The sequence below is a fragment of the Babylonia areolata genome, chromosome 35 (assembly GCF_041734735.1).
Source record: "Babylonia areolata isolate BAREFJ2019XMU chromosome 35, ASM4173473v1, whole genome shotgun sequence".
NCBI classification, from domain to species: Eukaryota; Metazoa; Mollusca; class Gastropoda; order Neogastropoda; family Buccinidae; genus Babylonia; species Babylonia areolata.
In genome coordinates, this window is record NC_134910.1 from 17,538,433 (window position 1) to 17,550,725 (window position 12,293).

General features: G+C 37.6%; 1 long non-coding RNA gene across 2 annotated transcripts in view; it reads left to right on the forward strand.

The window, feature by feature from the left end:
• LOC143277742 (uncharacterized) overlaps positions 1-12,293 on the forward strand; it is a 74,424-nt gene that overhangs the window by 1,595 nt on the left and 60,536 nt on the right. Inside the window, exons 2-3 of one of the 2 annotated variants that reach the window (XR_013053783.1) lie at positions 8,570-8,723; positions 9,655-9,737. This is a non-coding gene — a long non-coding RNA (uncharacterized LOC143277742). Of the gene's footprint in view, positions 1-8,569; positions 8,724-9,654; positions 12,288-12,293 lie in introns of those variants that run through there. The other variant, XR_013053782.1, reaches the window with a different exon arrangement.

The following is a 12,293-nucleotide window of genomic DNA, read 5'->3' on the forward strand; positions in this document are numbered from 1 at the left end:
ATGTGAATCATGGACGGTCTACAAACGCCACGCCAAAAAGCTGAACCACTTCCACACCACCAGCCTCAGAAAACTTCTCGGCATAAAGTGGCAAGAGAAGATCCCTGACACAGAGGTGCTCACTCGTGCAAACTTGCCCAGCGTCTACACCATCTTGATGCAGGCCCAGCTGCGCTGGGCAGGCCATATAGTTCGCATGCCAGACCACCGGCTCCCCAAGAAACTGCTGTATGGCGAACTCCAACATGGCAAGCGCTCCCATGGAAGCCAAAAGAAGCGCTTCAAAGACACTCTGAAAGCTTCTCTGAAGGCCTTCAGCATCAGCCACGACACATGGGAGCTGAATGCAATGGACAGACCAAAGTGGCGTTCAGCTGTCCACAAAGGCGCCAAATCCTGTGAGGCCAACAGAATCGCTGCAGCAAAGCAACGCAGACAGGCCAGGAAAAGCAGTGCCAGCAAGTCCCCGACAGCCGCCACCATCCCCTGTCCACACTGCGTCAGAACCTTCCGGGAGCGGATTGGCTTGACCAGTCATCTGCGCACCCACAGAGCCCAACCCACCCACCCCTAGGATGACTAGATGGTCCTCGTTGATCCCAATGGACGAACCACATTCTGTTGTACTGTGTTGGATGTATTATATTATGTTGTATTGTGTTGGATGTATTGTACTGTATTGTATTGGATGTATTGTGTTGCACTGTGTTGGATGTATTTTATTGTGTTGTATTGTGTTAAATGTATTGTGTTAGATGTAGTGTATTATGTTGTATTCTGTTGCATTATGTTGGATGTATTGTATTGTGTTCCATTGTCTTGGATGTATTGTATGGTGTTAAATGTATTGTATTGTGTTGGATGTAGTGGATTGTGTTGTATGTATTGTAGTGTAGTGTATTGGATGTATTGTATTGTGTTGTACTGTTTTGGATGTATTGTATTGTGTTGGATGCATTGTATTGTGTTCCATTGTGTTAGATGTATTGTGTTTTGTTGTATTGTGCTGGATGTATGGTATTGTGTTGCCTTGTGTTGTATGTATTGTATGGTGTATGTATTGTATGGTGTTGGATGATTTGTATTGTATTGTTTTGGATGTGTTGCATTGTGTTGGATGTATTGTATTGTGTTGTGTTCTATTTTCTTGTATGTACTGTATTGTTTTGGATGTATTGTATTGTGTTGTATTGTGGTGGATGTATTGTATTATGTTGTAGTGTATTGGATGTATTGTATTAGGTGGCGGCAGCCCCCATGGCCGATGCCGGGAAACCTATGAACGCCTAAAAAAATTGACTAATTTTGAAGTGCATTTTCTCAAATTTGATTTCATTTTGTGAAAAACTATCCATCTGAAATAATTATTTATCATCCATATTTTTAATTTTTATTGTGTTTGCTTTATGCAATGCGTGAACGAGTTCGCTAATGGAAGAAAAAGAAGTGTACTGTAACGCGAAATAGCGATCCTTGTTCAATGGCGGCCGGCGTCTTTCTGAGCGCGACACAGTTAGTTTCCACCACATAGTGGAACAAATCGCATCCGTTGTTTTCCATTCATTAGTTACTGTTCGAAAAACTGGGAGCCGTGAAAGGCGAAAGTTCAAGGATAACTTTCGTGTGTTTTTTTCCAAGCCTTGGGCGAAGTAGGGTAGTTAGATCTGAGCGCAAAGTTACGGGAATTTTTCGGCTATCTTTCAACGCCTCGCGCAGTTCGAAAAAGAAATCTGACCCTACGTGATACTGTATGAGCGGTAACGAGCATTTTCTGCTGATTTCAATGGTATCAGAAACTAAGATTTTTGATCATGAGCAATTTGCTCAAGCGATTCAAAAGCAGGTCGTCAGTTGCGTCGGCCCAATCAACATTCGACACAGGAGAGCGGCACTTCATCTAACACAAAAATGGCACTGTTTCATCAGAAAATCTTAAGTTTCATCGGTAAGTTTTATATTATTTTTTAAAACGAATGTCTTTAGCACTTTAATGCACAATATTGAGCTGAAATTCTTTGAATCAGGATTTTGATCGATGTCAGTAACCGAGCAGCTTGCCGGATCTATTTCATCAGTGTTTTCGTTACGTGACACCGTGTTTCAATCGGAACACGATTTATTTTTTTCTGAGTAAAACACACAAAAAATATTGATACATAATGAAAAATGGACATGTTAAAACGGAGCCCATGAATTCCAATTACTAATATTTGATTGATTTTTGCTTTAGTAAGCAAAATATTTCCTGGGTCTAAAACCGGAAGTGCTCGGGACAGCATTTGCGTCGTCTGCTATAGACTCGGTGAGTGTTAAATAAGTGAGTAAAAAATTGTAATGTGGTTTCTTTTTCCATAAAATGAGCATGTCTTTCAACATCACACAAAAGTCTGATATTCTAGTTGCATTCTGCTTCGATAGCTGTGAAACTTTATATTAATATATACAGACAGATACTATGCTCTCACATTACAAAAAGAACAAGAACACTAATTCATTCTAACCCCCTGCTCCCCCTCCCCCCACCTCCCCCTCTCTCCTCTGCAAACTTCACTTTAATAATTTGCTCAGAGTTTTATAATAATTCCCCTCACTTGTCTCTGAGAATCTCCCACCAATGATAAGGAGAGGGGAGGGGGTTGTCAATGGTTGTGGCAAACTTGGCACTGAGCCAAATCACTGACCACTTGCTCCGGCTTTGAATCCCTGACTGCTGACAGTGATATAACCCACCACCTCCTCCCTCCAGTCATCCCCTTCCCCATTTCTTACCTGTCAGTGGAATAGGTGTGTGTGAGTGAGTGAGTGAGAGAGAGCAAGTTTGCATTTGCACAAGTATGCTTGTGAGTATGTGTATGTATGTCTGAGTATGAAAAAACTGTAATGTGAAGAGATATATGATTAATTTGAACAGTACAGTCAACGTCCTGTTTCTTTAAAAAATTAACAACAATTTTTAACAAACTAAAATTAGAAAAAGGAAAATCAGTACAATAATACCCATAGCCTAAGCTGCACATCAGGTTCAGTCAAACTATATAACACTATTTAGTAATCATATATACCTAAGACATTTAGTAATACATTCATCTCAATCATGAAATGTAGTACCATGAAGTGGAAATATTTGAGTAAATAATCGCATGCAACAAAGACACGTAAGTTGAACAGTACATGTAGATGGCAAAGCTCTTGTCAGCAACTGGAAAGGACAGACCCCCAAAACCTCAGCCACAGTTGTCAAAGCATAAGTTGTTGCTGCAATTTGAGTTATTGTGTGAAAGGTAAATGCAGCCAAATAGTTCAGTGCAGTGAATTTTTTGTTGCTGTTGAATGAATACTTACCTGTTAGTATGCCATTTTATAATTCTGTTATCACAGTGTTTTCCTCCCACTCAAAACACACCGAAACTTACAAAATCCTAAACATATACTGAGAGCTCTGTTTTTGGTTGTATGTTTTAAACTGAATATAACATTTGTTCTTTCTTATGAGCTGATCTGTGTATCTAACATGTTGCAGAAAGGGCTGCTCATGGCAGGGCATGCAAGACCTATTCAATGATCCAAAAAGGCCAGTATGAACAGCTCAGGTAGCGAGCAGCATGTTATTGCTGATGCCAGGAAACCTGTGAGTGCCAAAAAAGAGATTTTTTGGTGTGCATTTTCTTTCTTGTGAATCGAATGCCATCTTGTGAAGAAATAAAGATGCATCATCCACCTTTTATTTCCTATTCATTGTGGTTCTTCTACAATGAAATGCATGACTGGGTTCATGGATGGAAGAAAAAGCTAGAGAGCTGAAAGAAAACAGATTCATATATCTGTCATTTTTGCTAGCAACTTAAGTAATATTTGCTCCTTCCTGGGAACCTTTGTCGTGGAATGCCCCATCAACCTGCCCATTCTGTATAATGCTCTCAAGTTGCATTTGTTTAAAAATCTGCAATAATTTTGCAGAAGTTGATCAGCCAAGACCACTGGTAACTTATTGTGGCTGTAACTTCAATATTTTTTTCAAAAACAAAAATTTTGAAGAAGTCTCATCCACAACCTGCACCCTTATTTATGAGAAAATCGGGTATCATTCCTTTTCTGCCAGCTTTAGATGGAAGTTTTTAGGTCAATTTTAATTTATTTTGAAAGCTGACATTTCACTTAACACACACACAAAATTTCCTGGTCCTACTTGTGACAGTTACTGAAATATTCATCTTTGCAGCATGCTACCCCAATAAACGGTCTTTTTTCCGCTGGTCAAATTGAAGATTTTTCAAAGTTTGAGACTCTGATACTTAAAATTCAGTTAATTATCCTGCCTGAAAAAAATTCAGTGCACTTTTTGTGATATATTCTGCAAGATATTTTATTATGAAATGCAACTGTCTGTTCTTTTCAGTGCTGTAGACCTTTAAAGTTGATATTCTGTGCAGATTGACATGTCTTGATTTTCTATTTCCCCTTATTTTGACAGGCATATTTTCCATTTTCTTTGCTGCTGAAGTGTTATTTTTTTCTTGTGCAATATGCCGTTATCATATGGTTTTTAGAAGTATATGAGTTTTCATTACAGTACCCTCATGGACAGTACAGTATGACTGTGAAAATGTGAAAATATTAAGTACTAACAGCATGTACGCATCATCACATCTTTAAAATGGAATATCTTCAGAACCAATCAAGATATTCACTTACTCTTTTTTTTTTCTTTCTTATATTGTCATGTTGTTTGCCAAAAATCACATTTCAGTCATTGTAATGAATATTTAAATTTTCACTGCCGCCACCTAATTGTATTCTGTTGTACTGTGTTAGATGTATTATATAGAGTTGTCTTGTGTTGGATGTATTGTATTGTATTGTGTTGTAGTACATGGATGTATTGTATTGTGTTGTACTGTGTTGGTTGTATTGTATTGTATTGTGTTGTGTTGGATGTTTTTACAATTCTGTTAAGGGCTGCGACTTCTGCCTTGGAAATGTTTCCGTACCAAACAGTAATAGCGAAGGTTAGCACACTTCCAGTGACTGCTCGGTAGAAATCAACCATGATTTCTTTTTTCAGTCCGAACTCATTGAGGCGCCGAAGAAAGTACAGGCGCTGTTGTGCTTTCTTAACAATTTTTTCTGTATTTTTCTCCCATTTCAAATCGTTGGAAATGATCAGTCCGAGAAATTAATGTCACTGATGATCTCTACTTGCTTGTCTTCAATGACAAGTGGTAAGGGGTCAGATCTGGTCCTCCTGAAATCTAGAATTAATTCTTTGGTTTTTGATACGTTGAGTTTTAAGTTGTTTTGATCACACCAGCTGACAAGTTCTGAGTTCAAGTTCATGTACTTCTTCCCTATATTTTGACTCATCACTGTTCGTAATCAGCCCTTCTAGAGTAGTATCGTCGACAAACTTGACCATGGTGTTACATTCATTTTGAGTTGCACAGTCATGTGTGAATAGTGAGTACAGTAGTGGGGATAGAACACATCCCTGTGGGGTGCCTATGTTGAGAATGCATGTGGAGAAAGTGAGGTCACCAACTTTAACAACTTGTGGTATGCATCTTAGAAAATTTAGGATCCATGCACAAATTGATTCAGGCAGCAAGAGGTCTTTCAGTTTAAAATATAATTTTGATGGCACTATTGTGTTGAACGCAGAGCTGTAGTCAATGAAAAGGATCCTGGCATAGCTGTTAGGATTTTCGAGATGTCTGAGGACGTGGTAGAGATCTATGCTAATGGCACCTTCAACTGATCTGTTAGCTCTATAGGAGAACTGAAAGGGATCAAAAGATGGAGGAATGCAGGTTTTTAGGAACTGTAGAATCAAGCGTTGAAATGTTTTCATTACGACTGATGTTAAGGCTACAGGATGATAATCATTAAGACAACTAGGCTGTGCTTTTTTTTGGAACAGGAATGATTGTTGATTTCTTAAAGATGTGTGGCACCACACAAGACTGAAGGGACATATTTCTTGCTCGAACAGTACTCTCTCTCGCTCTCGCTCTCTCTCTTTCACACATATATCTGCTTACACAAAATGAATATCCAGCTGTTATGTTTCCCTTTCTATAGTCAGGAAGGTGACCACAAACTGAACACACCTCTTCTCTGACTGCTCCTCATGCTCCTCATGATATCAGTATCTGTGAATATGATAGGACAGAACACTTAATTTCCTGCACAATTATTAAACAGTATAAGTATTCACAAGAGATGCCAATGTAAAAATTGTTCAAAGCAAGAGTACTTAAATTTTAACTTCTTGCAAGATTGTTACAAAGATTCATGAATTGTAAAAACTAATTTTCAGATAAACTTTTCCGCCTCCTGAAATGTTTGCAGAGAAGGCAAAATCATTCAGTATTGTTCAATTAGGAAGATGTTCAACAATACTGAGAGGAAGGAAAAATGGTAAATGCTCCAAGATTAAACTGCTGAACCTTATTAACTTAGGTCTTGTGAGGCCACATCACCAGTTATTTTTTCTCAACCTTTTTTTAATTTTTTTTATTCATTATATCAACATGACACTATTGACAGAAAATGAAACAAACAAAAAAAATCTTAAACAGGGAAAGGTTATTCAAATGAAAAGATTATTTGCAAATGTATTTGGCGCACACAACACATGGATTTATATATATATATATATATATATATATATATATATATATATATAATCCACAATACATCTTGGTTTACATTTTCTGCTATATTTAATTGCTCACACAATATATATACATTTCAACATATATTCTTACAAAGTTACATAAATTCATAGATGCATGCATTCATACAACATGGGGGTAACTTAACTGTAGGCCTATACATAGTGTATACTGTAATTATTTTAACAATAGTATAATGCATTTGCTCATTTAATATTTTTAAAAAATTGATATTATTGTTTATGAGCACACAACACACTTATTCTTTGGGGACAAAACAGATAATAATACAATGGGATAATAATTACAAATTAGGCCAATGAACACTGTACAGTCAGAAATTTGTGTAATTTGACGACTGCTGCATAGATGTCATTTTATAGCACACCATGTATTGACATATCTTTTTCCAGATTCATTTCAGTGTGTGTGTGTGCAAAGGGGGTGAGGGGGTGCGGGTGAAAATTTTGGAAATATGCTCAGTATTGATTATAAAGGTCTCCTCTTCCACAGTGAACGTGTATCCTTAATATGGTACCGGGTACTTACACCTTAGGGATAACTTGAATCCATACCGAATGTTGTGTGGTATTTGATAGCTTAGATATTAAACCAGTTTTGCATACATAGGGAGAGGTGGTCTAATGTGGTATTTGGGTGGGTATGTTGCTTCTTGTGTGTAAACACACACACACACACACAAACACACACACACACACACACACACTGCATGCACATGCATACATACACATGTACACAATACACACACACACACACACACACACACACACACACACACACACACACACACCAGAGGTCCCATTACCCCCACCTATGCTTAATTGAAGCACAAATTTGCAAGTTGACCCTCAAAAATTGGGAGTAGAGGGTCTAGTGGACCCTCAAATAGTCAAAATGTTAGGTCCATTTGTTCTTAATGACTACATAGAAGGAATTACTTATATAACTACCTAGTACCTTATCAGAGGCCCAGGTTAAAGTGCATTATGCAAAAAATGATGCACAAACTTGCAAGTGGACTCCCAAAAATTAGGTAGAGAGAGTCCAGTGGACCCTGTAAATGTTAGGTCCATGGGGACCTATGCACACACACACACACACACACACATTTCCAGTAAAATACTGAACTAATACCAATATATAATAATCATTACATCTAATCAGGGTAAAATAATACACAATAATTGAATAAAACATGATGACACATAAGCATAGAAAAGGAAAATATAAAAAAATATTTCTGGACACAAATCAGTGCCACATCTCCACACCCCCCTTCCCCCTTCCTCACACACACCTTGCATACACACACACACATACACACACACACACATGCTCACCTAAATTTTGGTTAAGAAAGCAAGGAATAGTACAAACTATGAATAGTGTACAGTCAGAAATGTGTGTAATTTGATAACTGGACACTGTTGACAGGTCGACACATCATTTCACCGACATCTTGGAAAGTCCCGATAGCATAGTATGATAGTAGCGTAATGCAAGGCAGACTTGCAAAACAGGAGTGAGCGAGCCATGCCTTCGATAATGGAAGTGCAGTTCATTAGCCTACTAACTGAGTCTGTCAAATCCAGAATGGCTTGTCGAGTGAATCTGAACTTTTAAAAACTTCAGTGTCATCAAAGACTTCTAAGGGATGAGTTTTGTCATGAAAAATTTGGATTCTGGATAAATCAATGTAATTTAAACACACTAGTGTGTTCTGTTTGAACAAAGACAAAAGGCTTTTAGTCTACAGATTCATTTGGTAAGCTATGCTATGCTCACTAAATTTGAAGGTGACACTGACACATTAATGATTGCATTTTAATTTAGATTTACATGACTGTTTTGTTAAGCATTTTATTCACTGTGTGCAGGCAGAATATGCTGTTGGGACCAATATGACTGGGGCCTCCTGCACTGATAAGCAACAGCAATGGAACCGAGGGACACAGAAGAATTTATAACCCAAACGGATTGCCACTGTGAACTTCAAACGACACAAGCCAGACACTGTCTACAGTAGCGATGGTAAACACTTTTTATATATTTATTTATTACCGTCCACAATAAATGGATTTTTCATTAATTTATTTATGACTTAAATTACCATTCAGTCTTGCTTCGCACCTCTTTTTTTATATGGCTATATTAACCTTCTGGCTGCCAGGGTCACAACATCGAAAACTCGCTTTTCGGCAACCAGGGTCGCAATGTCACACCCGTGAGAGCACCGGTTTTCAAGAGGGGCGCCTGTAATAGTAAGCTTTGACAGCCGACCAATCACATTTTCCCTTTCATTTAGGATATGTCAGCAATGCCTAGCAACAGCCAATGGGCGATTAGAACAGAGTTTTCGGAAGTTCTTTTTTTTTTTTTTTTTTTTTTTTTTTTTTTGGTCATTTCTTTTTTTTTTTAATTTACTTTTTGTTTTGGGGGGGGGGGGGGGGGTATACACCAGAATGCAAAAATTCTAGTTCATGTATTTTTAAAATTTTATTTGTTACTTTTTTAAATTCACTTATTTTACTTCGGCGCTTTGCCTATGTTCAGTACACTCTTCTGATATAATTTAAGCTGCTGTGCAAGAGTAAATGGTTGTTAAGGTTATATGGAACTGATAAGAGTAAACAAAATGCAAGAGCCCAAGTTTTGCGCAGTGCAGAGAAGAGGTGGGTCGGTCTGTGCCGAAACCACTGAACTAATTGTGAACAGTTATTGTGCAGATGCATGGGAATGTGATAATACTGCCAGTATTAGCATATTTTTGCCATGTCATAAACAGGATAATAGGAGGCATACAAATGTTGCACACTCCAACGCCAATACCAGATATTGAACAAAATAAACAAATAGAAAGAGAAAAGATCCAGGCCAGCAGAGCCATTTGACATTTTTAAGAATAAGCTAATCATGTACCTTTTGAATTGAATGGCATGCTATCTTGTCTGTCTTTATGCAGATGTGGCAAACAAGAGTGCCGAAGTTCCATTCAGCTGGAAACCTCAGCATTGAGAAAGACAGCTAGTTCCTTCACTGTGGAAGGTCAGTTTTACACGGAAAACTCCCTTATCAGGAAGTGCATGACTGCACCAACATCAAATTGTGTGCCCTCTGAGACTGAATCGTGTGTGATTGAGCATACACCCTCTGCTCATGAAGCTGGGCACATGGAAAACATGTGTGCAAAGTGCTTAGGGTTCTGTGAGAAGTACGTCAACATGGACCAGGCCAGCATTTCCGTTTTGGACGGCGACACTAAAGAACAAAATTTGTCTAGACTGTGGCATGATGCCAGAAGACTTAGAATAACAGCCAGCACGGCAAAGAAAGTGCCAGTCAGGCACACTACAAATCCCGACAAATTTATGCAACAGCATATTTATCCTACATTCAAGGGTAATGCCTCAACACATCATGGAACTGTCAGTGAACCATTAGCTGTTAACTGTTTGCAGGAAATGGGATATGAAGTTCAGAAAAGGGGCACTGTAGTTTGTAGTGAGCATCCATGGTTGTCTGCAAGTCCAGATGGCATTATAAGGAACAGAAATGAGAACACAGTTCATGAAGTTGTTGAAATCAAATGTCCAGACATAAACAAAACTTCATTTGAGGAATATTGTGAAAAGAAAACAAGTGATATTAAGATTGTTGACAGTGCTTATGAATTGTCGAGAAATGGACCAAGGGGGTATTACACCCAGATTCAATTGACCATGTTTTGCACTGGGATCCATGCCAGTAAACTTTTCATCTGGACACCAGAAAAGCATGTTCTCATTTCTGTTCCTTATGATGCAGACTTTGTTGTACAACAAGTTGCTCGCTTGAGACAATTCTGTTTCAAGCACATGCTGCCGAGGTTGACAGATGATTTTGCTGAGGGCTGACTGGTTTTCAGTGCGAAATATGTTACCTTGACACGCAGCCATTGATACAGTAGATTTTTATAATTCTGATTTACGCAAAATTTATAGTCCCTTATTTGGCCATCTTCTCCGATCTTTGCACAGTGACGACTTTTTTGTGTTCTGATGTCGGACAAAGAATTGAAAGATGCCTAAAGACCCATTTATGATTAAAACATTCATCCAATTAACAGAAAATATACCTCACACTTTTTTGCGAAATAAATTCACATATACCAATCTTTGTGAAGAAATATTCATTAGATTAAGATAGCGCTTTAGTGGTTAACATAAAGTAATTATTGAAATGAAATGTGGATGCCTTTGTTTGTCTTAAGGAACAGCAGCTGCTGAGCTAATTTCTAACTTAAGAAAGTTCAAATCAAGTGTTCTGTATAGAACGATGTCTGTCATCCCTCACTGTATGAGCCATGTATATTGATCATGTACTGTAAATTGTACTGTGTAGGGTAGGTAGGGAAAATAGGAGGTGAAGTTCAGTATCAATATTGCAAAAATTAATTGCAGTATCTATTTATGCCTGTTCTTATGTTTATTTAATTTTATCTGAATTCCTTGCAATTCCTTTTAGACTGTTTTTTTTTTTTGTTTTTTTTTTAATCTGGTTTCGTAAAATGAGCACACAAGTTGTCACGTCTCCAGCGCCTCCCAATTTTATGTTCCTGTAAACATGGTCCATCTTTGGGGCATTTGACACACAAACAATTAAGGGTTTTTTTCAGTAGACACTGTATGTCATCCTGATACGGCTCTGTGTGGTCTGCAGGACGTTAAGCAATGAGTGAGTAACTAACTTCTGTAAAAAATATTAACTGTTCTTATTCTGGAGACTTAAAACATGAAATGCATGTTGAATTGAAAATGTATGACTGAGACGGGGAGTTGAACCTACAATAACGATCAGATGATTGATTTATTGATGGGATCTTTATCAAATGAGTGTGATGTTGTTTGGTCGTATTTTATTTACTGATTTTGGTTGTTGTTGTTTTTTTTATTCATAATGGTAGTTTTTTTTTTATTCATAATGGTACTTTATTGAGGTGTAAATAAATGTTTGTGAAAACTACTTTGAGAGAAATTTGTGGTTGTACCGGGGTAGGCCTGTGCTTGTCTTGCATACTGACTGTAGGCAAAGCTGTTTTGTCATGACATGATGGCAAAGGGGCAGCAGCTTTTAAAGTTACATTACATTCATATTGTGGGTTGTTCTCAAAAGTTGGTAGGCCTACTTATTTGTGATGAGAACATAAAGAGTGAGAAAAAAAAACAATATTAAAATGAAGACTGGCTCTGTCACATTTTGAAATAAACCTTAAATTACATGAATCTATAAGTAGCATTTTAACAGTGTTAAAATCAAATTTATACTGGAGGCATATAAAATCACCAAAAATGTCAAAAAATTTTACACTCCAAGATAGGCTACAACTATTTTCTTTGTATCCCCCCCCCCCACCCCACTCCCCCTTCTTAAAAAGTGGACTGTAAGCAATGCATTAAATGGAAATGAAAATAACTTATTGGCAGATGAACACGTGTATGCTTTTTAATGTGCTACTACATTTTCTGGTCACCATATCAAAATTACCTCTACCAGCAAAAGAGTTTTACTTTTTGGGCATATAATATATTGTGCCTTGTAATTTATATAAAATTGCAGATGAAG